Here is a 25,012-nt window from a genome sequence, read left to right as displayed (position 1 = left end):
GAACCAAATATCAGAGTAGACAACCGAGGGATGTAGCTGAGGTAAGTCGGACAGGCTCTCATGAGGAGATAGCCCTGCCTGTGACTTAAAATTCAGTGTCACCCTTGACCTAAAAAAATAGTATTTCCTCTTGGCCTAATGGTTACGTCGGGTTGGTTTCCTGACTGGGAGACCAGGGTTCAGATCCTATTCGTGACAGATACAGAGTCTGACAACTATTAGGATATGCTGCACGTTGTGTTGTTGAACCCAGACTCACATGGAGTGAACACGACGGAAGACTTCCATAACTTCTTAAATCAGTCGACTAGAAAAATCAGGAAAATAATAAAACAATTTACAGCCATGAAGTGGTTCTTATTTATAAATCGTAAAAATGTGTGTTTCTTTAATCATGTAGGGAATACTGGTGACATTATAGGTGTGTGTTTAGAAAACTATGAGTCCGACTTTATCCCACCGTCTCTTATCAGTCTTTATGTTACATTGGATAAAAGTACAGACTCAGTTTCTATAAGACACGGTAGATGGAGGAAACTGTCACGCCCTGATCTGTTTCACCTGTCCTTGTGATTGTCTCCACCCCCTCCAGGTGTCGCTTATTATCCCCAGTGTATTTATCCCTGTGTTTCCTGTCTCTCTGTACCACTGTATTTATCCCTGTGTTTCCTGTCTCTCTGGGCCAGTGTATTTATCCCTGTGTTTCCTGTCTCTCTGTACCAGTGTATTTATCCCTGTGTTTCCTGTCTCTCTGTGCCAGTGTATTTATCCCTGTGTTTCCTGTCTCTCTCTACCAGTGTATTTATCCCTGTGTTTCCTGTCTCTCTGTGCCAGTTCGTCTTGTATGTTTCCAAGTCAACCAGCGGTTTTTCCCCGTTCTCCTGCTTTTCGCATTCTCCTTTTTCTAGTCCTCCCGGTTTTGACCCTTGCCTGTTTCTGGACTCTGTACCTGCCTGCCTGACCATTCTGCCTGCCTTGACCACGAGCCTGTCTGCCACTCTGTACCCGTCTGCCTGACCATTCTGCCTGCCTTGACCACGAGCCTGTCTGCCACTCTGTACCCGTCTGCCTGACCATTCTGCCTGCCTTGACCACGAGCCTGTCTGCCACTCTGTACCCGTCTGCCTGACCATTCTGCCTGCCTTGACCACGAGCCTGTCTGCCACTCTGTACCCGTCTGCCTGACCATTCTGCCTGCCTTGACCACGAGCCTGTCTGCCACTCTGTACCCTCCTGCCTGACCATTCTGCCTGCCTTGACCACCAGCCTGTCTGCCACTCTGTACCCTCCTGCCTGACCATTCTGCCTGCCTTGACCACCAGCCTGTCTGCCACCCTGTACCCTCCTGCCTGACCATTCTGCCTGCCTAGACCACGAGCCTGTCTGCCACTCTGTACCTGCCTGCCTGACCATTCTGCCTGCCTTGACCACGAGCCTGTCTGCCACTCTGTACCTGCCTGCCTGACCATTCTGCCTGCCTTGACCACGAGCCTGTCTGCCACTCTGTACCCGTCTGCCTGACCATTCTGCCTGCCTTGACCACGAGCCTGTCTGCCACTCTGTACCCGTCTGCCTGACCATTCTGCCTGCCTTGACCACGAGCCTGTCTGCCACTCTGTACCCGTCTGCCTGACCATTCTGCCTGCCTTGACCACGAGCCTGTCTGCCACTCTGTACCCTCCTGCCTGACCATTCTGCCTGCCTAGACCACGAGCCTGTCTGCCACTCTGTACCTGCCTGCCTGACCATTCTGCCTGCCTTGACCACGAGCCTGTCTGCCACTCTGTACCCGTCTGCCTGACCATTCTGCCTGCCTTGACCACCAGCCTGTCTGCCACTCTGTACCCGTCTGCCTGACCATTCTGCCTGCCTTGACCACGAGCCTGTCTGCCACTCTGTACCCGTCTGCCTGACCATTCTGCCTGCCCTGACCACCAGCCTGTCTGCCACTCTGTACCCGTCTGCCTGACCATTCTGCCTGCCTTGACCACGAGCCTGTCTGCCACTCTGTACCCGTCTGCCTGACCATTCTGCCTGCCCTGACCACCAGCCTGTCTGCCACTCTGTACCCGTCTGCCTGACCATTCTGCTTGCCTTGACCACGAGCCTGTCTGCCACTCTGTACCAGTGTATTTATCCCTGTGTTTCCTGTCTCTCTGTGCCAGTGTATTTATCCCTGTGTTTCCTGTCTCTCTGTACCAGTGTATTTATCCCTGTGTTTCCTGTCTCTCTGTACCAGTGTATTTATCCCTGTGTTTCCTGCCTCTCTGTACCAGTGTATTTATCCCTGTGTTTCCTGCCTCTCTCTACCAGTGTATTTATCCCTGTGTTTCCTGTCTCTCTGTGCCAGTGTATTTATCCCTGTGTTTCCTGCCTCTCTGTACCAGTGTATTTATCCCTGTGTTTCCTGTCTCTCTGTGCCAGTGTATTTATCCCTGTGTTTCCTGTCTCTCTGTGCCAGTGTATTTATCCCTGTGTTTCCTGTCTCTCTGTGCCAGTGTATTTATCCCTGTGTTTCCTGTCTCTCTGTGCCAGTGTATTTATCCCTGTGTTTCCTGTCTCTCTGTACCAGTGTATTTATCCCTGTGTTTCCTGTCTCTCTGTACCAGTGTATTTATCCCTGTGTTTCCTGCCTCTCTGTACCAGTGTATTTATCCCTGTGTTTCCTGTCTCTCTGTACCAGTGTATTTATCCCTGTGTTTCCTGTCTCTCTGTACCAGTGTATTTATCCCTGTGTTTCCTGCCTCTCTGTACCAGTGTATTTATCCCTGTGTTTCCTGTCTCTCTGTACCAGTGTATTTATCCCTGTGTTTCCTGCCTCTCTGTACCAGTGTATTTATCCCTGTGTTTCCTGTCTCTCTGTACCAGTGTATTTATCCCTGTGTTTCCTGCCTCTCTCTACCAGTGTATTTATCCCTGTGTTTCCTGCCTCTCTGTACCAGTGTATTTATCCCTGTGTTTCCTGTCTCTCTGTACCAGTGTATTTATCCCTGTGTTTCCTGTCTCTCTGTGCCAGTGTATTTATCCCTGTGTTTCCTGTCTCTCTGTACCAGTGTATTTATCCCTGTGTTTCCTGCCTCTCTCTACCAGTGTATTTATCCCTGTGTTTCCTGCCTCTCTGTACCAGTGTATTTATCCCTGTGTTTCCTGTCTCTCTGTACCAGTGTATTTATCCCTGTGTTTCCTGTCTCTCTGTGCCAGTGTATTTATCCCTGTGTTTCCTGTCTCTCTGTACCAGTGTATTTATCCCTGTGTTTCCTGTCTCTCTGTACCAGTGTATTTATCCCTGTGTTTCCTGCCTCTCTGTACCAGTGTATTTATCCCTGTGTTTCCTGTCTCTCTGTACCAGTGTATTTATCCCTGTGTTTCCTGCCTCTCTGTACCAGTGTATTTATCCCTGTGTTTCCTGTCTCTCTGTACCAGTGTATTTATCCCTGTGTTTCCTGCCTCTCTCTACCAGTGTATTTATCCCTGTGTTTCCTGCCTCTCTGTACCAGTGTATTTATCCCTGTGTTTCCTGCCACTCTGTACCAGTGTATTTATCCCTGTGTTTCCTGTCTCTCTGTACCAGTGTATTTATCCCTGTGTTTCCTGCCTCTCTCTACCAGTGTATTTATCCCTGTGTTTCCTGTCTCTCTGTACCAGTGTATTTATCCCTGTGTTTCCTGTCTCTCTGTACCAGTGTATTTATCCCTGTGTTTCCTGCCTCTCTGTACCAGTGTATTTATCCCTGTGTTTCCTGTCTCTCTGTACCAGTGTATTTATCCCTGTGTTTCCTGCCTCTCTCTACCAGTGTATTTATCCCTGTGTTTCCTGCCTCTCTGTACCAGTGTATTTATCCCTGTGTTTCCTGTCTCTCTGTACCAGTGTATTTATCCCTGTGTTTCCTGTCTCTCTGTGCCAGTGTATTTATCCCTGTGTTTCCTGTCTCTCTGTACCAGTGTATTTATCCCTGTGTTTCCTGCCTCTCTCTACCAGTGTATTTATCCCTGTGTTTCCTGCCTCTCTGTACCAGTGTATTTATCCCTGTGTTTCCTGTCTCTCTGTACCAGTGTATTTATCCCTGTGTTTCCTGTCTCTCTGTGCCAGTGTATTTATCCCTGTGTTTCCTGTCTCTCTGTACCAGTGTATTTATCCCTGTGTTTCCTGCCTCTCTCTACCAGTGTATTTATCCCTGTGTTTCCTGCCTCTCTGTACCAGTGTATTTATCCCTGTGTTTCCTGTCTCTCTGTACCAGTGTATTTATCCCTGTGTTTCCTGCCTCTCTGTACCAGTGTATTTATCCCTGTGTTTCCTGTCTCTCTGTACCAGTGTATTTATCCCTGTGTTTCCTGCCTCTCTCTACCAGTGTATTTATCCCTGTGTTTCCTGCCTCTCTGTACCAGTGTATTTATCCCTGTGTTTCCTGCCACTCTGTACCAGTGTATTTATCCCTGTGTTTCCTGTCTCTCTCTACCAGTGTATTTATCCCTGTGTTTCCTGTCTCTCTCTACCAGTGTATTTATCCCTGTGTTTCCTGTCTCTCTCTACCAGTGTATTTATCCCTGTGTTTCCTGCCTCTCTCTACCAGTGTATTTATCCCTGTGTTTCCTGTCTCTCTGTACCAGTGTATTTATCCCTGTGTTTCCTGCCTCTCTGTACCAGTGTATTTATCCCTGTGTTTCCTGTCTCTCTCTACCAGTGTATTTATCCCTGTGTTTCCTGTCTCTCTCTACCAGTGTATTTATCCCTGTGTTTCCTGCCTCTCTCTACCAGTGTATTTATCCCTGTGTTTCCTGTCTCTCTGTACCAGTGTATTTATCCCTGTGTTTCCTGCCTCTCTGTACCAGTGTATTTATCCCTGTGTTTCCTGTCTCTCTGTACCAGTGTATTTATCCCTGTGTTTCCTGCCTCTCTCTACCAGTGTATTTATCCCTGTGTTTCCTGTCTCTCTGTACCAGTGTATTTATCCCTGTGTTTCCTGCCTCTCTGTACCAGTGTATTTATCCCTGTGTTTCCTGTCTCTCTGTACCAGTGTATTTATCCCTGTGTTTCCTGCCTCTCTGTACCAGTGTATTTATCCCTGTGTTTCCTGTCTCTCTGTACCAGTGTATTTATCCCTGTGTTTCCTGCCTCTCTCTACCAGTGTATTTATCCCTGTGTTTCCTGTCTCTCTGTACCAGTGTATTTATCCCTGTGTTTCCTGCCTCTCTGTACCAGTGTATTTATCCCTGTGTTTCCTGTCTCTCTCTACCAGTGTATTTATCCCTGTGTTTCCTGTCTCTCTCTACCAGTGTATTTATCCCTGTGTTTCCTGCCTCTCTCTACCAGTGTATTTATCCCTGTGTTTCCTGTCTCTCTGTACCAGTGTATTTATCCCTGTGTTTCCTGCCTCTCTGTACCAGTGTATTTATCCCTGTGTTTCCTGTCTCTCTGTACCAGTGTATTTATCCCTGTGTTTCCTGCCTCTCTCTGTACCAGTGTATTTATCCCTGTGTTTCCTGTCTCTCTGTACCAGTGTATTTATCCCTGTGTTTCCTGTCTCTCTGTACCAGTGTATTTATCCCTGTGTTTCCTGTCTCTCTGTACCAGTGTATTTATCCCTGTGTTTCCTGTCTCTCTGTACCAGTGTATTTATCCCTGTGTTTCCTGCCTCTCTGTACCAGTGTATTTATCCCTGTGTTTCCTGCCTCTCTGTACCAGTGTATTTATCCCTGTGTTTCCTGTCTCTCTGTGTCAGTGTATTTATCCCTGTGTTTCCTGTCTCTCTGTACCAGTGTATTTATCCCTGTGTTTCCTGCCTCTCTGTACCAGTGTATTTATCCCTGTGTTTCCTGCCTCTCTGTACCAGTGTATTTATCCCTGTGTTTCCTGCCTCTCTGTACCAGTGTATTTATCCCTGTGTTTCCTGCCTCTCTGTACCAGTGTATTTATCCCTGTGTTTCCTGCCTCTCTGTACCAGTGTATTTATCCCTGTGTTTCCTGTCTCTCTGTACCAGTGTATTTATCCCTGTGTTTCCTGCCTCTCTCTACCAGTGTATTTATCCCTGTGTTTCCTGCCTCTCTGTACCAGTGTATTTATCCCTGTGTTTCCTGTCTCTCTGTACCAGTGTATTTATCCCTGTGTTTCCTGCCTCTCTGTACCAGTGTATTTATCCCTGTGTTTCCTGCCTCTCTGTACCAGTGTATTTATCCCTGTGTTTCCTGTCTCTCTGTGTCAGTGTATTTATCCCTGTGTTTCCTGTCTCTCTGTACCAGTGTATTTATCCCTGTGTTTCCTGCCTCTCTGTACCAGTGTATTTATCCCTGTGTTTCCTGCCTCTCTGTACCAGTGTATTTATCCCTGTGTTTCCTGCCTCTCTGTACCAGTGTATTTATCCCTGTGTTTCCTGCCTCTCTGTACCAGTGTATTTATCCCTGTGTTTCCTGCCTCTCTGTACCAGTGTATTTATCCCTGTGTTTCCTGTCTCTCTGTACCAGTGTATTTATCCCTGTGTTTCCTGCCTCTCTCTACCAGTGTATTTATCCCTGTGTTTCCTGCCTCTCTGTACCAGTGTATTTATCCCTGTGTTTCCTGCCTCTCTGTGCCAGTGTATTTATCCCTGTGTTTCCTGTCTCTCTGTGCCAGTGTATTTATCCCTGTGTTTCCTGTCTCTCTGTGCCAGTGTATTTATCCCTGTGTTTCCTGTCTCTCTGTACCAGTGTATTTATCCCTGTGTTTCCTGTCTCTCTGTACCAGTGTATTTATCCCTGTGTTTCCTGCCTCTCTGTACCAGTGTATTTATCCCTGTGTTTCCTGTCTCTCTGTACCAGTGTATTTATCCCTGTGTTTCCTGTCTCTCTGTACCAGTGTATTTATCCCTGTGTTTCCTGCCTCTCTGTACCAGTGTATTTATCCCTGTGTTTCCTGTCTCTCTGTACCAGTGTATTTATCCCTGTGTTTCCTGCCTCTCTGTACCAGTGTATTTATCCCTGTGTTTCCTGTCTCTCTGTACCAGTGTATTTATCCCTGTGTTTCCTGCCTCTCTCTACCAGTGTATTTATCCCTGTGTTTCCTGCCTCTCTGTACCAGTGTATTTATCCCTGTGTTTCCTGTCTCTCTGTACCAGTGTATTTATCCCTGTTTCCTGTCTCTCTGTGCCAGTGTATTTATCCCTGTGTTTCCTGTCTCTCTGTACCAGTGTATTTATCCCTGTGTTTCCTGCCTCTCTCTACCAGTGTATTTATCCCTGTGTTTCCTGCCTCTCTGTACCAGTGTATTTATCCCTGTGTTTCCTGTCTCTCTGTACCAGTGTATTTATCCCTGTGTTTCCTGTCTCTCTGTGCCAGTGTATTTATCCCTGTGTTTCCTGTCTCTCTGTACCAGTGTATTTATCCCTGTGTTTCCTGTCTCTCTGTACCAGTGTATTTATCCCTGTGTTTCCTGCCTCTCTGTACCAGTGTATTTATCCCTGTGTTTCCTGTCTCTCTGTACCAGTGTATTTATCCCTGTGTTTCCTGCCTCTCTGTACCAGTGTATTTATCCCTGTGTTTCCTGTCTCTCTGTACCAGTGTATTTATCCCTGTGTTTCCTGCCTCTCTCTACCAGTGTATTTATCCCTGTGTTTCCTGCCTCTCTGTACCAGTGTATTTATCCCTGTGTTTCCTGCCACTCTGTACCAGTGTATTTATCCCTGTGTTTCCTGTCTCTCTGTACCAGTGTATTTATCCCTGTGTTTCCTGCCTCTCTCTACCAGTGTATTTATCCCTGTGTTTCCTGTCTCTCTGTACCAGTGTATTTATCCCTGTGTTTCCTGTCTCTCTGTACCAGTGTATTTATCCCTGTGTTTCCTGCCTCTCTGTACCAGTGTATTTATCCCTGTGTTTCCTGTCTCTCTGTACCAGTGTATTTATCCCTGTGTTTCCTGCCTCTCTCTACCAGTGTATTTATCCCTGTGTTTCCTGCCTCTCTGTACCAGTGTATTTATCCCTGTGTTTCCTGTCTCTCTGTACCAGTGTATTTATCCCTGTGTTTCCTGTCTCTCTGTGCCAGTGTATTTATCCCTGTGTTTCCTGTCTCTCTGTACCAGTGTATTTATCCCTGTGTTTCCTGCCTCTCTCTACCAGTGTATTTATCCCTGTGTTTCCTGCCTCTCTGTACCAGTGTATTTATCCCTGTGTTTCCTGTCTCTCTGTACCAGTGTATTTATCCCTGTGTTTCCTGTCTCTCTGTGCCAGTGTATTTATCCCTGTGTTTCCTGTCTCTCTGTACCAGTGTATTTATCCCTGTGTTTCCTGCCTCTCTCTACCAGTGTATTTATCCCTGTGTTTCCTGCCTCTCTGTACCAGTGTATTTATCCCTGTGTTTCCTGTCTCTCTGTACCAGTGTATTTATCCCTGTGTTTCCTGCCTCTCTGTACCAGTGTATTTATCCCTGTGTTTCCTGTCTCTCTGTACCAGTGTATTTATCCCTGTGTTTCCTGCCTCTCTCTACCAGTGTATTTATCCCTGTGTTTCCTGCCTCTCTGTACCAGTGTATTTATCCCTGTGTTTCCTGCCACTCTGTACCAGTGTATTTATCCCTGTGTTTCCTGTCTCTCTCTACCAGTGTATTTATCCCTGTGTTTCCTGTCTCTCTCTACCAGTGTATTTATCCCTGTGTTTCCTGTCTCTCTCTACCAGTGTATTTATCCCTGTGTTTCCTGCCTCTCTCTACCAGTGTATTTATCCCTGTGTTTCCTGTCTCTCTGTACCAGTGTATTTATCCCTGTGTTTCCTGCCTCTCTGTACCAGTGTATTTATCCCTGTGTTTCCTGTCTCTCTCTACCAGTGTATTTATCCCTGTGTTTCCTGTCTCTCTCTACCAGTGTATTTATCCCTGTGTTTCCTGCCTCTCTCTACCAGTGTATTTATCCCTGTGTTTCCTGTCTCTCTGTACCAGTGTATTTATCCCTGTGTTTCCTGCCTCTCTGTACCAGTGTATTTATCCCTGTGTTTCCTGTCTCTCTGTACCAGTGTATTTATCCCTGTGTTTCCTGCCTCTCTCTACCAGTGTATTTATCCCTGTGTTTCCTGTCTCTCTGTACCAGTGTATTTATCCCTGTGTTTCCTGCCTCTCTGTACCAGTGTATTTATCCCTGTGTTTCCTGTCTCTCTGTACCAGTGTATTTATCCCTGTGTTTCCTGCCTCTCTGTACCAGTGTATTTATCCCTGTGTTTCCTGTCTCTCTGTACCAGTGTATTTATCCCTGTGTTTCCTGCCTCTCTCTACCAGTGTATTTATCCCTGTGTTTCCTGTCTCTCTGTACCAGTGTATTTATCCCTGTGTTTCCTGCCTCTCTGTACCAGTGTATTTATCCCTGTGTTTCCTGTCTCTCTCTACCAGTGTATTTATCCCTGTGTTTCCTGTCTCTCTCTACCAGTGTATTTATCCCTGTGTTTCCTGCCTCTCTCTACCAGTGTATTTATCCCTGTGTTTCCTGTCTCTCTGTACCAGTGTATTTATCCCTGTGTTTCCTGCCTCTCTGTACCAGTGTATTTATCCCTGTGTTTCCTGTCTCTCTGTACCAGTGTATTTATCCCTGTGTTTCCTGCCTCTCTCTGTACCAGTGTATTTATCCCTGTGTTTCCTGTCTCTCTGTACCAGTGTATTTATCCCTGTGTTTCCTGTCTCTCTGTACCAGTGTATTTATCCCTGTGTTTCCTGTCTCTCTGTACCAGTGTATTTATCCCTGTGTTTCCTGTCTCTCTGTACCAGTGTATTTATCCCTGTGTTTCCTGCCTCTCTGTACCAGTGTATTTATCCCTGTGTTTCCTGCCTCTCTGTACCAGTGTATTTATCCCTGTGTTTCCTGTCTCTCTGTGTCAGTGTATTTATCCCTGTGTTTCCTGTCTCTCTGTACCAGTGTATTTATCCCTGTGTTTCCTGCCTCTCTGTACCAGTGTATTTATCCCTGTGTTTCCTGCCTCTCTGTACCAGTGTATTTATCCCTGTGTTTCCTGCCTCTCTGTACCAGTGTATTTATCCCTGTGTTTCCTGCCTCTCTGTACCAGTGTATTTATCCCTGTGTTTCCTGCCTCTCTGTACCAGTGTATTTATCCCTGTGTTTCCTGCCTCTCTGTACCAGTGTATTTATCCCTGTGTTTCCTGCCTCTCTGTACCAGTGTATTTATCCCTGTGTTTCCTGCCTCTCTGTACCAGTGTATTTATCCCTGTGTTTCCTGTCTCTCTGTACCAGTGTATTTATCCCTGTGTTTCCTGCCTCTCTCTACCAGTGTATTTATCCCTGTGTTTCCTGTCTCTCTGTACCAGTGTATTTATCCCTGTGTTTCCTGCCTCTCTCTACCAGTGTATTTATCCCTGTGTTTCCTGCCTCTCTGTACCAGTGTATTTATCCCTGTGTTTCCTGTCTCTCTGTACCAGTGTATTTATCCCTGTGTTTCCTGTCTCTCTGTGCCAGTGTATTTATCCCTGTGTTTCCTGTCTCTCTGTACCAGTGTATTTATCCCTGTGTTTCCTGCCTCTCTCTACCAGTGTATTTATCCCTGTGTTTCCTGCCTCTCTGTACCAGTGTATTTATCCCTGTGTTTCCTGTCTCTCTGTACCAGTGTATTTATCCCTGTGTTTCCTGTCTCTCTGTGCCAGTGTATTTATCCCTGTGTTTCCTGTCTCTCTGTACCAGTGTATTTATCCCTGTGTTTCCTGTCTCTCTGTACCAGTGTATTTATCCCTGTGTTTCCTGCCTCTCTGTACCAGTGTATTTATCCCTGTGTTTCCTGTCTCTCTGTACCAGTGTATTTATCCCTGTGTTTCCTGCCTCTCTGTACCAGTGTATTTATCCCTGTGTTTCCTGTCTCTCTGTACCAGTGTATTTATCCCTGTGTTTCCTGCCTCTCTCTACCAGTGTATTTATCCCTGTGTTTCCTGCCTCTCTGTACCAGTGTATTTATCCCTGTGTTTCCTGCCACTCTGTACCAGTGTATTTATCCCTGTGTTTCCTGTCTCTCTGTACCAGTGTATTTATCCCTGTGTTTCCTGCCTCTCTCTACCAGTGTATTTATCCCTGTGTTTCCTGTCTCTCTGTACCAGTGTATTTATCCCTGTGTTTCCTGTCTCTCTGTACCAGTGTATTTATCCCTGTGTTTCCTGCCTCTCTGTACCAGTGTATTTATCCCTGTGTTTCCTGTCTCTCTGTACCAGTGTATTTATCCCTGTGTTTCCTGCCTCTCTCTACCAGTGTATTTATCCCTGTGTTTCCTGCCTCTCTGTACCAGTGTATTTATCCCTGTGTTTCCTGTCTCTCTGTACCAGTGTATTTATCCCTGTGTTTCCTGTCTCTCTGTGCCAGTGTATTTATCCCTGTGTTTCCTGTCTCTCTGTACCAGTGTATTTATCCCTGTGTTTCCTGCCTCTCTCTACCAGTGTATTTATCCCTGTGTTTCCTGCCTCTCTGTACCAGTGTATTTATCCCTGTGTTTCCTGTCTCTCTGTACCAGTGTATTTATCCCTGTGTTTCCTGTCTCTCTGTGCCAGTGTATTTATCCCTGTGTTTCCTGTCTCTCTGTACCAGTGTATTTATCCCTGTGTTTCCTGCCTCTCTCTACCAGTGTATTTATCCCTGTGTTTCCTGCCTCTCTGTACCAGTGTATTTATCCCTGTGTTTCCTGTCTCTCTGTACCAGTGTATTTATCCCTGTGTTTCCTGCCTCTCTGTACCAGTGTATTTATCCCTGTGTTTCCTGTCTCTCTGTACCAGTGTATTTATCCCTGTGTTTCCTGCCTCTCTCTACCAGTGTATTTATCCCTGTGTTTCCTGCCTCTCTGTACCAGTGTATTTATCCCTGTGTTTCCTGCCACTCTGTACCAGTGTATTTATCCCTGTGTTTCCTGTCTCTCTCTACCAGTGTATTTATCCCTGTGTTTCCTGTCTCTCTCTACCAGTGTATTTATCCCTGTGTTTCCTGTCTCTCTCTACCAGTGTATTTATCCCTGTGTTTCCTGCCTCTCTCTACCAGTGTATTTATCCCTGTGTTTCCTGTCTCTCTGTACCAGTGTATTTATCCCTGTGTTTCCTGCCTCTCTGTACCAGTGTATTTATCCCTGTGTTTCCTGTCTCTCTCTACCAGTGTATTTATCCCTGTGTTTCCTGTCTCTCTCTACCAGTGTATTTATCCCTGTGTTTCCTGCCTCTCTCTACCAGTGTATTTATCCCTGTGTTTCCTGTCTCTCTGTACCAGTGTATTTATCCCTGTGTTTCCTGCCTCTCTGTACCAGTGTATTTATCCCTGTGTTTCCTGTCTCTCTGTACCAGTGTATTTATCCCTGTGTTTCCTGCCTCTCTCTACCAGTGTATTTATCCCTGTGTTTCCTGTCTCTCTGTACCAGTGTATTTATCCCTGTGTTTCCTGCCTCTCTGTACCAGTGTATTTATCCCTGTGTTTCCTGTCTCTCTGTACCAGTGTATTTATCCCTGTGTTTCCTGCCTCTCTGTACCAGTGTATTTATCCCTGTGTTTCCTGTCTCTCTGTACCAGTGTATTTATCCCTGTGTTTCCTGCCTCTCTCTACCAGTGTATTTATCCCTGTGTTTCCTGTCTCTCTGTACCAGTGTATTTATCCCTGTGTTTCCTGCCTCTCTGTACCAGTGTATTTATCCCTGTGTTTCCTGTCTCTCTCTACCAGTGTATTTATCCCTGTGTTTCCTGCCTCTCTCTACCAGTGTATTTATCCCTGTGTTTCCTGTCTCTCTGTACCAGTGTATTTATCCCTGTGTTTCCTGCCTCTCTGTACCAGTGTATTTATCCCTGTGTTTCCTGTCTCTCTGTACCAGTGTATTTATCCCTGTGTTTCCTGCCTCTCTCTGTACCAGTGTATTTATCCCTGTGTTTCCTGTCTCTCTGTACCAGTGTATTTATCCCTGTGTTTCCTGTCTCTCTGTACCAGTGTATTTATCCCTGTGTTTCCTGCCTCTCTGTACCAGTGTATTTATCCCTGTGTTTCCTGTCTCTCTGTACCAGTGTATTTATCCCTGTGTTTCCTGCCTCTCTCTGTACCAGTGTATTTATCCCTGTGTTTCCTGTCTCTCTGTACCAGTGTATTTATCCCTGTGTTTCCTGTCTCTATGTACCAGTGTATTTATCCCTGTGTTTCCTGTCTCTCTGTACCAGTGTATTTATCCCTGTGTTTCCTGTCTCTCTGTACCAGTGTATTTATCCCTGTGTTTCCTGCCTCTCTGTACCAGTGTATTTATCCCTGTGTTTCCTGCCTCTCTGTACCAGTGTATTTATCCCTGTGTTTCCTGTCTCTCTGTGTCAGTGTATTTATCCCTGTGTTTCCTGTCTCTCTGTACCAGTGTATTTATCCCTGTGTTTCCTGCCTCTCTGTACCAGTGTATTTATCCCTGTGTTTCCTGCCTCTCTGTACCAGTGTATTTATCCCTGTGTTTCCTGCCTCTCTGTACCAGTGTATTTATCCCTGTGTTTCCTGCCTCTCTGTACCAGTGTATTTATCCCTGTGTTTCCTGCCTCTCTGTACCAGTGTATTTATCCCTGTGTTTCCTGTCTCTCTGTACCAGTGTATTTATCCCTGTGTTTCCTGCCTCTCTCTACCAGTGTATTTATCCCTGTGTTTCCTGCCTCTCTGTACCAGTGTATTTATCCCTGTGTTTCCTGCCACTCTGTACCAGTGTATTTATCCCTGTGTTTCCTGTCTCTCTCTACCAGTGTATTTATCCCTGTGTTTCCTGTCTCTCTCTACCAGTGTATATATCCCTGTGTTTCCTGTCTCTCTCTACCAGTGTATTTATCCCTGTGTTTCCTGCCTCTCTCTACCAGTGTATTTATCCCTGTGTTTCCTGTCTCTCTGTACCAGTGTATTTATCCCTGTGTTTCCTGCCTCTCTGTACCAGTGTATTTATCCCTGTGTTTCCTGTCTCTCTCTACCAGTGTATTTATCCCTGTGTTTCCTGTCTCTCTCTACCAGTGTATTTATCCCTGTGTTTCCTGCCTCTCTCTACCAGTGTATTTATCCCTGTGTTTCCTGTCTCTCTGTACCAGTGTATTTATCCCTGTGTTTCCTGTCTCTCTGTACCAGTGTATTTATCCCTGTGTTTCCTGTCTCTCTCTACCAGTGTATATATCCCTGTGTTTCCTGTCTCTCTCTACCAGTGTATTTATCCCTGTGTTTCCTGCCTCTCTCTACCAGTGTATTTATCCCTGTGTTTCCTGTCTCTCTGTACCAGTGTATTTATCCCTGTGTTTCCTGCCTCTCTGTACCAGTGTATTTATCCCTGTGTTTCCTGTCTCTCTCTACCAGTGTATTTATCCCTGTGTTTCCTGTCTCTCTCTACCAGTGTATTTATCCCTGTGTTTCCTGCCTCTCTCTACCAGTGTATTTATCCCTGTGTTTCCTGTCTCTCTGTACCAGTGTATTTATCCCTGTGTTTCCTGTCTCTCTGTACCAGTGTATTTATCCCTGTGTTTCCTGCCTCTCTCTACCAGTGTATTTATCCCTGTGTTTCCTGTCTCTCTGTACCAGTGTATTTATCCCTGTGTTTCCTGCCTCTCTGTACCAGTGTATTTATCCCTGTGTTTCCTGTCTCTCTGTACCAGTGTATTTATCCCTGTGTTTCCTGCCTCTCTCTACCAGTGTATTTATCCCTGTGTTTCCTGTCTCTCTGTACCAGTGTATTTATCCCTGTGTTTCCTGCCTCTCTCTACCAGTGTATTTATCCCTGTGTTTCCTGTCTCTCTGTACCAGTGTATTTATCCCTGTGTTTCCTGCCTCTCTGTACCAGTGTATTTATCCCTGTGTTTCCTGTCTCTCTCTACCAGTGTATTTATCCCTGTGTTTCCTGTCTCTCTCTACCAGTGTATTTATCCCTGTGTTTCCTGCCTCTCTCTACCAGTGTATTTATCCCTGTGTTTCCTGTCTCTCTGTACCAGTGTATTTATCCCTGTGTTTCCTGCCTCTCTGTACCAGTGTATTTATCCCTGTGTTTCCTGTCTCTCTGTACCAGTGTATTTATCCCTGTGTTTCCTGCCTCTCTCTACCAGTGTATTTATCCCTGTGTTTCCTGTCTCTCTGTACCAGTGTATTTATCCCTGTGTTTCCTGCCTCTCTGTACCAGTGTATTTATCCCTGTGTTTCCTGTCTCTCTGTACCAGTGTATTTATCCCTGTGTTTCCTGCCTCTCTCTACCAGTGTATTTATCCCTGTGTTTCCTGTCTCTCTGTACCAGTGTATTTATCCCTGTGTTTCCTGCCTCTCTCTACCAGTGTATTTATCCCTGTGTTTCCTGTCTCTCTGTACCAGTGTATTTATCCCTGTGTTTCCTGCCTCTCTGTACCAGTGTATTTATCCCTGTGTTTCCTGTCTCTCTCTACCAGTGTATTTATCCCTGTGTTTCCTGTCTCTCTCTACCAGTGTATTTATCCCTGTGTTTCCTGCCTCTCTCTACCAGTGTATTTATCCCTGTGTTTCCTGTCTCTCTGTACCAGTGTATTTATCCCTGTGTTTCCTGCCTCTCTGTACCAGTGTATTTATCCCTGTGTTTCCTGTCTCTCTGTACCAGTGTATTTATCCCTGTGTTTCCTGCCTCTCTCTGTACCAGTGTATTTATCCCTGTGTTTCCTGTCTCTCTGTACCAGTGTATTTATCCCTGTGTTTCCTGTCTCTCTGTACCAGTGTATTTATCCCTGTGTTTCCTGTCTCTCTGTACCAGTGTATTTATCCCTGTGTTTCCTGTCTCTCTGTACCAGTGTATTTATCCCTGTGTTTCCTGCCTCTCTGTACCAGTGTATTTATCCCTGTGTTTCCTGTCTCTCTGTACCAGTGTATTTATCCCTGTGTTTCCTGTCTCTCTGTACCAGTGTATTTATCCCTGTGTTTCCTGTCTCTCTGTACCAGTGTATTTATCCCTGTGTTTCCTGTCTCTCTGTACCAGTGTATTTATCCCTGTGTTTCCTGCCTCTCTGTACCAGTGTATTTATCCCTGTGTTTCCTGCCTCTCTGTACCAGTGTATTTATCCCTGTGTTTCCTGCCTCTCTGTACCAGTGTATTTATCCCTGTGTTTCCTGTCTCTCTGTACCTCCTGGACTCTGAACTGGTTGTGACCTTTTAGTCTGTCCACGGCCATCCTCTTGTCTACGCTTTTGGATTAATAAACATTTTAAGACTCCAAACATCTGCCTCCTGTGTCTGCCTCCTGTGTCTGCCTCCTGTGTCTGCCTCCTGTGTCTGCATTTGGGTCTCGCCTTGTGCCTTGATAGAAACATGAGGAAGTGATGCAACTTTAAAAGTCTTAGAATCTAATTCAGGACAAAAAAAAGGCATTCAAACATTTTGCTGTGATTTTCACACTTGCTCTACACTAATCCTTGTGAAATATATTGAGAAAAGAAATACTTTCACTAAATTGCCAAAAAATGGATTCTCTGAACATTATCTCAACCAAGTCGCCCCATTAGGGAAGCCATTTACGGCATTATAATTGTCTATTGTTGTAATAATATAGATAGCTAGTGCTGTTCTTTGTTTACGCCCATTGTAGCCTACAATTATATTCCAAAAAATGTCAACAAACACAAGGCTTAGGTAAAAACCCTATCGAGATCTTGGTTGGGGGCGGCAGGTAGCCTAGTGGTTAGAGTGTGGTGGGGGCAGGTAGCCTAGTGGTTAGAGTGTAGTGGGGGCAGGTAGCCTAGTGGTTAGAGTGTAGTGGGGGCAGGTAGCCTAGTGGTTAGAGTGTAGTGGGGGCAGGTAGCCTAGTGGTTAGAATGTAGTGGGGGCAGGTAGCCTAGTGGTTAGAATGTAGTGGGGGCAGGTAGCCTAGTGGTTCGAGTGTAGATCGAATCCCTGAGCTGACAAGGTACAAATCTGTCGTTCTGCCCTTGAACAAGGCAGTTAACCCACTGTTCCACTGAACAAGGCAGTTGACCCACTGTTCCCCTGAACAAGGCAGTTAACCCACTGTTCCCCTGAACAAGGCAGTTAACCCACTGTTCCTAGACCAGTTAACCCACTGATCCCCTGAACAAGGCAGTTAACCCACTGTTCCTAGACCAGTTAACCCACTGTTCCTAGGCCAACATTGAAAATAAGACTTGCCTAGTTAAATAAATGTAAAATAAAAAAATCTAGTCCTATATCATAAGATGCTTTGACTTCAGAAACTTTGGCTCAGTAAATCCAATGGATCTTTCAAATATCCATGGTAACAGAGACCAGGAAGTGCCATTTAACAGAGAATCTTTGAGTGACAGAATGGACACTCTTTCTCCTGAAAGTCCCAGCCCCCTTATTATCTCAACCAATCATGGCTAGGCGAGATTCTGTATTTTCTCTGTGTCTAAACAGCTTAGTGATTTACATTTACATTTAAGTCATTTAGCAGACGCTCTTATCCAGAGCGATTTCACATATGTACAAATTACATACAGGTTTGTAAGGCACATTCTGATCAAATGTTTACTTTTTTACGTTCAAATGCCTCTCCTGTAAAGTAGTAACGTCCGTCACACTGAGGGGGAAAGGTGTTTTTGTGTCTTCTTCACGACTGTATTGGCCATGTTAATTCCTTAGTGATGTCGTGGGTGAACACGGAGTAGAGGAGGGGACTAAGCACGCACCCCTGGGGAGCTCCAGTGTTGATGATCAGCCTGGTGGAAGAAAGAAAGGTTTTTTTGTGTCATCTTCACGACTGTATTGGACTGTGTGGATGTTAATTCCTTAGTGATGTGGACACTCAGTCGTGGGTGAACAGGGAGTAGAGGAGGGGACTAAGCACGCACCCACGAGGTTCCCGTGTTGATGGTCAGCGTGGCGGATATGTTGTTGTCTACCCTCACCACCTGGGGGTGGCCCGTCAGGAAATCCAGGATCCAGTTGCAGAGGGAGATGTTTAGTCCCAGGGTCCTGAGATTAGTGATGAGCTTTGTGGGCACTATGGTGTTGAAAGCTGAGCTGTCGTCATTGAACAGCATTCTTACATAGGTATTCCTCTTGTCCAGGTGTGGAGTGCAATAGAGATTGCGTCATCTGTGGATCTGTGAATTGGAGTGGGTCTAGGCTTTCTGGGATGATGGTGTCGATGTGACCCATGACCAGCCTTTCAAAGCACTTCATGGCTACAGAGGTGAATGCTACGGGGCCATAGTAATTTAGACAGGTTACCTTGGTGTTCTTGGACTCAGGGACCATGGTGGTCTGCTTGAAACATGTTGGTATAACAGACTGGGTCAGGTTGAGACATGTAGGTATTACAGACTGGGTCAGGTTGAGACATGTAGGTATTACAGACTGGGTCAGGTTGAGACATGTAGGTATTACAGACTGGGTCAGGTTGAGACATGTTGGTATTACAGACTGGGTCAGGTTGAGACATGTAGGTATTACAGACTGGGTCAGGTTGAGACATGTAGGTATTACAGACTGGGTCAGGTTGAGACATGTAGGTATTACAGACTGGGTCAGGTTGAGACATGTTGGTATAACAGACTGGGTCAGGGAGAGACATGTAGGTATTACAGACTGGGTCAGGTTGAGACATGTAGGTATTACAGACTGGGTCAGGTTGAGACATGTTGGTATAACAGACTGGGTCAGGGAGAGACATGTAGGTATTACAGACTGGGTCAGGTTGAGACATGTAGGTATTACAGACTGGGTCAGGTTGAGACATGTTGGTATTACAGACTGGGTCAGGTTGAGACATGTAGGTATTACAGACTGGGTCAGGGAGAGGTTGAGACATGTAGGTATTACAGACTGGGTCAGGTTGAGACATGTAGGTATTACAGACTGGGTCAGGGAGAGGTTGAGACATGTAGGTATTACAGACTGGGTCAGGGAGAGGTTGAGACATGTAGGTATTACAGACTGGGTCAGGGAGAGGTTGAAAATGTCAGTGAAGACACTTGACATCTGATCAGCAGCGTATGTTCTGAGTTTGCAACCTGGTAATCCATCTGGCCTCGCGGCCTTGTGAATGTTAATCTCTTTAAAGGTTTTACTCACATCGGCTACAGAGAGCAAGATCACACAGTCGTCGGGAACAGCTGGTGCTCTGATGCATGGTTCCAGTGTTTCTTGCTTCGACGCGAGTATAGAAGGAATTTAGCTCATCTGATAAGCTCGCGTGACTTGGCAGCTCGCGTGACTTGGCAGCTCGCGTGACTTGGCAGCTCGCGGCTGGGTTTCCATTTGTAATCCGTGATAGGGTTCAAAGCCCTGTCCCATCCGACGAGCGTCAGACCCGATGTAGTATTGATCTTAGTCCTGTATTGAAGTCCCACTGAGGTCAGAAGTCCCTCTTTTAAAAAAGGGAGGAAATGCAAGTGTGAAACAAGAACAACTTTACTATGTTAATGAAACCCGTCAACTGAGTCATAAAGTGGTAACTAAGGTATTAAGACAAACAAACCTTTGTCCTTGATCACTTTAATGTTTGCAATTTTCTCTCTGGCTGGAGCAGCCTACTACTTTGAATGATCAAATATATTAAAATCTATCCACCAACTGAGCTGTTACCTTTTCATCGCGAGGAAAGAGAGGCTCGCTATCCGCTGATATCCTGTGTGTCATGTGGGGTTCAAAGTGCACCAGGCGATAGGTTTTACCTGCCCCCAGGTAGCGGGTCAGCCAGCTAGACGCCTCGTCTCCACAGTCCCTGCCCTGGATGTCTGTACTAAACACTCTGGGACACAGACAGAAGGGTTAAGACACTTCCTGCTGACACAGGCAGAAGGGTTAAGACACTTCCTGCTGACACAGACAGAAGGGTTAAGACACTTCCTGCTGACACAGACAGAAGGGTTAAGACACTTCCTGCTGACACAGACAGAAGGGTTAAGACACTTCCTGCTGACACAGACAGAAGGGTTAAGACACTTCCTGCTGACACAGACAGAAGGGTTAAGACACTTCCTGCTGACACAGACAGAAGGGTTAAGACACTTCCTGCTGACACAGACAGAAGGGTTAAGACACTTCCTGCTGACACAGACAGAAGGGTTAAGACACTTCCTGCTGACACAGACAGAAGGGTTAAGACACTTCCTGCTGACACAGACAGAAGGGTTAAGACACTTCCTGCTGACACAGACAGAAGGGTTAAGACACTTCCTGCTGACACAGACAGAAGGGTTAAGACACTTCCTGCTGACACAGACAGAAGAGTTAGACACTTCCTGCTGACACAGACAGAAGGGTTAAGACACTTCCTGCTGACACAGACAGAAGGGTTAAGACACATCCTGCTGACACAGACAGAAGAGTTAGACACTTCCTGCTGACACAGACAGAAGGGTTAGACACTACATAGAAAAATACACGTTTGAAAATTTCGGAAAGAACAGACGACTGGTTCGACCAAGATTTATTTTAGTCGGGGACAGACCCTAACTACAGTACATGTCACAAAATATTTCACAACACATTAAGTGTGTGCCAACAGGCCCCTACTCTACAACACAACATCCATGTGTACGTGTGTGTATGTTATCTGTGTGTGTGTATGTTATCGTGTGTCTGTACCAATGTTTGTGTTGCTTCACAGTCCCTGCTGTTCCATAAGGTGTGACAAAACTAGTGCCTGTTGGACCTGCCTTGTTGATAGTGTTGTTAAGAAGGTAGAAACTAGGGCCTGTAGGACCTGCCTTGTTTATAGTGCTGTTAAGAAGGTAGAAACTCGGGCCTGTAGGACCTGCCTTGTTGATAGTGTTGTTAAGAAGGTAGAAACTAGGGCCTGTAGGACCTGCCTTGTTGATAGTGCTGTTAAGAAGGTAGAAACTAGGGCCTGTAGGACCTGCCTTGTTGATAGTGTTGTTAAGAAGGTAGAAACTAGGGCCTGTAGGACCTGCCTTGTTGATAGTGTTGTTAAGAAGGTAGAAACTAGGGCCTGTAGGACCTGCCTTGTTGATAGTGTTGTTAAGAAGGTAGAAACTAGGGCCTGTAGGACCTGCCTTGTTGATAGTGCTGTTAAGAAGGTAGAAACTAGGGCCTGTAGGACCTGCCTTGTTGATAGTGCTGTTAAGAAGGTAGAAACTAGGGCCCGTAGGACCTGCCTTGTTGATAGTGTTGTTAAGAAGGTAGAAACTAGGGCCTGTAGGACCTGCCTTGTTGATAGTGCTGTTAAGAAGGTAGAAACTAGGGCCTGTAGGACCTGCCTTGTTGATAGTGTTGTTAAGAAGGTAGAAACTAGGACCTGTAGGACCTGCCTTGTTGATAGTGTTGTTAAGAAGGTGAGAAACTAGGACCTGCCTTGTTGATAGTGCTGTTAAGAAGGTAGAAACTAGGGCCTGTAGGACCTGCCTTGTTGATAGTGCTGTTAAGAAGGTAGAAACTAGGGCCTGTAGGACCTGCCTTGTTGATAGTGCTGTTAAGAAGGTAGAAACTAGGGCCTGTAGGACCTGCCTTGTTGATAGTGTTGTTAAGAAGGTAGAAACTAGGGCCTGTAGGACCTGCCTTGTTGATAGTGCTGTTAAGAAGGTAGAAACTAGGGCCTGTAGGACCTGCCTTGTTGATAGTGTTGTTAAGAAGGTAGAAACTAGGGCCTGTAGGACCTGCCTTGTTGATAGTGCTGTTAAGAAGGTAGAAACTAGGGCCTGTAGGACCTGCCTTGTTGATAGTGCTGTTAAGAAGGTAGAAACTAGGGCCTGTAGGACCTGCCTTGTTGATAGTGTTGTTAAGAAGGTAGAAACTAGGGCCTGTACTAGGGCCTGTAGGACCTGCCTTGTTGATAGTGTTGTTAAGAAGGCAGAGCAGCGCTTTATTATGGACAGACTTCTCCCCATCTTAGCTAGTGTTGTATCAATATGTTTTGACCAAGACAGTTTATAATCCAGGGTTACTCCAAGCAGTTTAGTCACCCCAACTTGCTAAATTCCTACATTATTCATTACAAGATTTAGTTGAGGTTTAAGGTTTAGTGAATGATTTGTCCCAAATACAACGCATTTTTAATAGTTAGGACTAACTTATTCCTGGCCGCCCACTCTGAAACTAACTGCAACTCTTTGTTGAGTGTTGCAGTCATTTCAGTCGCTGTGGTAGCTGACGTCTATAGTGTTGAGTCATCCACATACACAGACACACTGGCTTTACTCAGAGCCCAGTGGCATGTCATTAGTAACACATACCTGCAGTCAATGACAGGGTTGTCGGGCTGCAGTAGGGGGAACCTGAGCTCCTCCATGTCTGGTCCGTTCAGACACGTCTGCCCCCCCTCGCTGGTCAGAGATACCAGAACAAGGCGAGGCTCCTGTCTGCCCGTCACGAAACATGACCATCCTCTGTGATCACCAGCCAGTGCCTGCAGACAAACACAGCATTATCCAGGGGGTGACAGTTAGTTATTGGGGCGGCAGGGTAGCCTAGTGGTTAGAGCGTTGGACATGTAACAGGACCCATATCCATGATTAGGGCATCCACCCCGTAGGGAATAGGGCTCTACTTTAGACCAGGTCCCATAGGGAATAGGGCACTACTTTAGACCAGGTCCCATAGGGAATAGGGCACTACTTTAGACCAGGGCCCATAGGGAATAGGGCACTACTTTAGACCAGGACCCATAGGGAATAGTGCACTACTTTAGACCAGGACCCATAGGGAATAGGGCACTACTTTAGACCAGGACCCATAGGGAATAGTGCACTACTTTAGACCAGGACCCATAGGGAATAGGGCACTACTTTAGACCAGGACCCATAGGGAATAGGGCACTACTTTAGACCAGGACCCATAGGGAATAGGGCACTACTTTAGACCAGGACCCATAGGGGATAGGGCACTACTTTAGACCAGAATGACAGAAATCACCTTCAGAATATGGTAATTCATCTTAACAAAACACGCAAGTTTGAAGACGATAGAATAAGTGTCCACGGGCCTCCCGATTGGTTAAAGCGGTCATCGAGGCCTCCCGATTGGTTAAAGCTGTCATCGAGGCAGAGGGTGGCTCCCGATTGGTTAAAGCTGTCATCGAGGCAGAGGGTGGCTACTTTGAAGAATCTCAAATATATTTTGATTTCGTTAACACTTTTTTGGGGGTTACTACATGATTCCATATGTGTTATTTCATAGTTGTTGATGTCGAATGCACCAATTTGTAAGTCGCTCTGGATAAGAGCGTCTGCTAAATGACTTAAATGTAATGTAAATGTCTTCACTACTATTCTACAATGTAGAACATAGTAAAAATAAAGAAAAACCCTGGAATGAGTAGGTGTGTCCAAACTTTAGACTGGTACTGTCCACTGAATATAAACGCAACATGTAAAGTGTCGGTCCCCTGTTTCATGAGCTGAAATAAAAGATCCCACAAATGTTCCATATGGACAAAAAGCTTATTTAATCTCAATTTTTGTGCACAAATTTGTTTACATCCCTGTTAGTGAGCATTTCTCCTTTGCCAAGATAATCCATCCACCTGACAGGTGTGGCATATCAAGAAGCTGATTAAACAGCATGATCATTACACAGGTGCACCTTGTGCTGGGGACTATAAAAGGCCAGTTTAAAATGTGCAGAAGAGAGAAAGAAAAAAAAGTCAAGAAGCTCGTCGCCTTTCGGCGGAGACATGAGCATCTTGTCATTATATTCAGATCTCTGGTGTAAACGTGAAGGAAACGAGACCAGAGAAGACACCATGAGAACAAGCGGACGTTAAACGCTCAGAAAAACTAAAAATAACACAAATCTTGATTCTTGTGATACAGGCATTTGGAATATCGTGTAAAAAAAAACATACATTTGAATTAATTCAACATTCGGAAAGTATTCAGACCCTTTGACTTTTTCCACATTGTTACGTTAAAGCCTTATTCTAAAATATATATATATATATTTGTTTAAAAAAAAATCTAAAACACAATACTCCCATAATGACAGACTGAAAAAAAAATGTTTTTTGTTGTTGAAATTTTGGCAAATGTATTAAAAATGGAAAACAGAAACACCTTATTTACATAAGTATTCAGACCCTTTGCTATGAGACTCTAAATTGAGCTCGGGTGCATCCTGTTTCCATTGATCATCCTTGAGATGTTTCTACAACTTGATTGGAGTCCACCTGTGGTAAATTAAATTGATTGGACATGATTTGGAAAGGTACACACCTGTCTATATAAGGTCCCACAGTTGACAGTGCATGTCAGAGCAAAAAACAGTGTAAAGCTGTTGTCTGTTACTTAATACAGCTCCAATGTGTTTACAGTGTAAAGCTGTTGTCTGTTACTTAATACAGCTCCAATATGTTTACAGTGTAAAGCTGTTGTCTGTTACTTAATACAGCTCCAATGTGTTTACAGTGTAAAGCTGTTGTCTGTTACTTAATACAGCTCCAATATATTTACAGTGTAAAGCTGTTGTCTGTTACTTAATACAGCTCCAATATGTTTACAGTGTAAAGCTGTTGTCTGTTACTTAATACAGCTCCAATATGTTTACAGTGTAAAGCTGTTGTCTGTTACTTAATACAGCTCCAATGTGTTTACAGTGTAAAGCTGTTGTCTGTTACTTAATACAGCTCCAATATGGTTACAGTGTAAATCTGTTGTCTGTTACTTAATACAGCTCCAATATGTTTACAGTGTAAAGCTGTTGTCTGTTACTTAATACAGCTCCAATGTGTTTACAGTGTAAAGCTGTTGTCTGTTACTTAATACAGCTCCAATATGTTTACAGTGTAAAGCTGTTGTCTGTTACTTAATACAGCTCCAATGTGTTTACAGTGTAAAGCTGTTGTCTGTTACTTAATACAGCTCCAATATGTTTACAGTGTAAAGCTGTTGTCTGTTACTTAATACAGCTCCAATATGTTTACAGTGTAAAGCTGTTGTCTGTTACTTAATACAGCTCCAATGTGTTTACAGTGTAACGCTGTTGTCTGTTACTTAATACAGCTCCAATATATTTACAGTGTAAAGCTGTTGTCTGTTACTTAATACAGCTCCAATATGTTTACAGCGTAAATCTTTATTCTGGAACATTCTAATGCCTTTATTTGATCTGAAATACACAGTGAAATGATTGAAATCTTCATCGAGTTAATAATATA

At 45.0% G+C, this 25,012-nt stretch overlaps 1 protein-coding gene and 1 pseudogene across 9 annotated transcripts in view; both read right to left on the bottom strand.

The window, feature by feature from the left end:
• The window catches only part of LOC124045384, a 39,295-nt pseudogene extending 16,008 nt beyond the window's left edge, over positions 1-23,287 (bottom strand).
• Positions 1-25,012, bottom strand: part of LOC124046819 (dynactin subunit 1-like) — an 808,447-nt gene that overhangs the window by 205,961 nt on the left and 577,474 nt on the right. The gene's annotated exons all lie outside the window — the stretch shown is intronic.

This window comes from Oncorhynchus gorbuscha, linkage group LG10, assembly GCF_021184085.1.
Source record: "Oncorhynchus gorbuscha isolate QuinsamMale2020 ecotype Even-year linkage group LG10, OgorEven_v1.0, whole genome shotgun sequence".
Lineage (NCBI taxonomy): Eukaryota > Metazoa > Chordata > Actinopteri > Salmoniformes > Salmonidae > Oncorhynchus > Oncorhynchus gorbuscha.
The sequence above is the reverse complement of the archived record's forward strand: the minus strand, read 5'-3'. Positions and strand labels throughout refer to the sequence as shown.